Raw genomic sequence first — 2,880 nt, 5'->3', positions numbered from 1 at the left:
GACCCCCTCAGAGAATGTGTCAAAATCAGTTTCACAATAATAGTAAGACGTCATTGGTCTTTTTCATTATTGTTGAAAATTTCCAGAGGCGACGTGATGTGTGTGTGATGAAGTCACTGCTCTGATGACTAATGGAATGTGTGCTTGTATATTCTTTTTTTAAAATGTTTATTTGCTTATTTTTTGAGAGAGAGAGAGGGAGAACACAAGTAGGGGAGGGGCAGAGAGAGAGGGAGGCTGAAAATACCAAGCAGGTTCAGCGCTGTCAGTGCAGAGCCCCATGCGGGGCTCGAACTCGTGAAACCAGGAGATCTTGACCTGAGCTGAAATCAAGAGTCAGACTGAGCCACCTAGGCCCCCGCATGCTTGTATNGAGACAGCGTGAGCAGGGGAGGGTCAGAGAAAGGGAGACAGAATCCAAAACAGGCTCCAGGCTCTGAGCTAGCTGTCAGCACAGAGCCCGACACGGGGCTCGAACCCATGAACTGTGAGATCATGACCTGAGCGGAAGTCGAATGCTTAACCGACTGAGCCACCCAGGTGCCCCTATTCTTTCTTAAATCTCTGACCTTCCTTGTGGACACACAGTTCATCTGCGTGAGGTACGCTCATCACAATTTCCTTTAGTAAAGATCTGCTTGTGAAAAATTTTCTGTTGTGCTTTCTACATATGTCTTTAATTCATCTTAAAATTCTTGAAGGGTTTATTTCACTGCTTATAGAACTCGAGGTTGGAAGTTATTTTCTCTCAGCATGGTGATGATATCAGACTATCTTCTGGCTTCCATTGCTGTTGAATGTTGTTGTAATCCTTACTTGCTCCATCCTCTGTGCTTCTTTTCTCCCCTTTTCTTTAACTTTTTATTTTGAAATAATTTACGAATTTATTTTTTAGAAAAAATGTTTAATGTTTATTTCTGAGAGAGAGAGAGCATGTGCAGGGGAGGGGCAGAGAGAGAGAGAGAGAGAGAGAGAGGGAGGCACAGAATCTGAAGCAGGCTCCAGGCTCTGAGCTGTCAGCACAAAACCTGATGTGGGGCTTGAACCCGCGAACTGGGAGATCATGACCTGAGCCGAAGTTGGTCGCTCAACCAACTGAGCCACCCAGGCGCCCTGAAATAATTACAAATGTACAGAATGTGTGATGACAGTGCTCTTGTGACTAAAGGAATGTGTGTTTGTGTATTCTTATGTTTAATAGAATTTTCAAAGGTAAACTTTTTGAATTCTTCAGTAATTTTTAAATGTCCTGAGAGCAAATGTTTGAGAATGGTTGAATGAGAGTATAGGTGTTGTTGACCGCACCCACAGGAACAAATATTCAGCCTCCTGCAGATAGTTTTTCTTTGACAACCCACCTTCCTAGATGGAGCCTCTGAGGGCTTGCTTTGGCCGCCCTACTTGGGTTCCAGGATGAATCAAAGAGAAAGCATAAAAGGGTCCCACAGTGTTCTCCGTCGGTAGAATGAGAGGTTGGACTGTCACCGTATGACCCCTCAAACATTCAACAGGTGATTCTCTGCCTTTGCTAGCAATATCCTGTATGTAAAAAAGAAAGCAAAAGTAGGTTCTTTGTTACCCTTCCCACCTTCTGGGAATCTGATGCATAGCGAGTCACCTGGGAGTTTATGAAATGTCTTTCTCAAAGATCTTTAAAAATAGCCTTGATTCTCATCCGCCTAAGCTACTTAAGGTAATGTCTTTCCTGACACCGTGACACATGCATGATCATTCAGAGGCCCTTCCCGACTCCCGGTCTAACTTGTGGGAGGAGCTAGGAGAGCCAATTGCGTAGGCGTGTGTTTACTGATAACGGAAACTTAGACCTCCATGACTAAGCACTAATGATAGCTGTCCTGTTGAAGCAAATAGTAAGGCTATTTTCAGTTTGGGTTGCTTAGTTTATCAGAATAATGATTATTTCATTAACATTGGTTTCATTTTCTATGTATTCTATTTTTCCAGTTGAAATTTCATGCTTTTATGCTTCACTTTGCCATTATGGCAAGAAGAGCCGGTTCTTTTTTTTTTTTTTTTAAGGTTTTATTTTTTAAGTAGTCTCTCCACCCAACATGGGGCTTGACCTTACAACCCCGAGATCAAGAGTTGCCATCTCTACCAACTGAGTGAGCCAGGCGCCGCCAAGAAGAGCCTATTCTGAAAAGCAGATGGTGATCTCTCTCTCTCTATCCTCATTGTGATTGTGTTTGTGCAAATGTAGAAGCTTAGAACCCTAAGAAATTTCAATTTTCTCTTGACGGTGAACCAAGTTAGGCTTTTTCATTGTCAGGAATNCAGTGCTCATCCCAACAACTGCCCTCCCCCACCCCCATCAATGTTTATTTATCTTTATGAGGGGCTTGAACCCACGAACCGTGGGGTCATAACCTGAGCTGAAGTCGGCCACCTAACCAACTGAGCCATCCAGGCACCCCTGGAATTTGTATTTAAAACTGCATAAAAAGGGATTACCTGGAGAATTTTGATTTGGTTAATGACTCAACAAATCAACAAGACCTACTGAGTCTTGTGCTAGGTACTTGGGAGTTATAAAGGAGGATTCAGTTTTGAAACCAGCCCTCGGGGCATACAGTTTACTTTTAGAGTTGTATGTGTGTAGTTTACTACAGCAGAATTTAAGCTTTGTGAGAAAGAGAATTCCTATAAAACTAAGGAGGTCTTAGTATGGGTAGAGTAGGAGGAAGGGAAACCACCAAGGCTCATTGTGGGTGTTTTACATTCATTGTCTCATTTGATCTTTATAGTGTCTTGTGAAATAGGTAATGTTAGCTGCATCTTTACAACTGAGAAAATTGGAGGCTCAGAAGGGTTACGCAAATGCCACAATTAGGAAGTGATAGAGCTAGGAATGAAGGACTT

Source organism: Crocuta crocuta, unplaced genomic scaffold (assembly GCF_008692635.1).
Source record: "Crocuta crocuta isolate KB4526 unplaced genomic scaffold, BGI_CrCroc_1.0 scaffold660, whole genome shotgun sequence".
Classification (NCBI taxonomy): domain Eukaryota; kingdom Metazoa; phylum Chordata; class Mammalia; order Carnivora; family Hyaenidae; genus Crocuta; species Crocuta crocuta.
Note: the sequence above shows the minus strand (reverse complement) of the source record.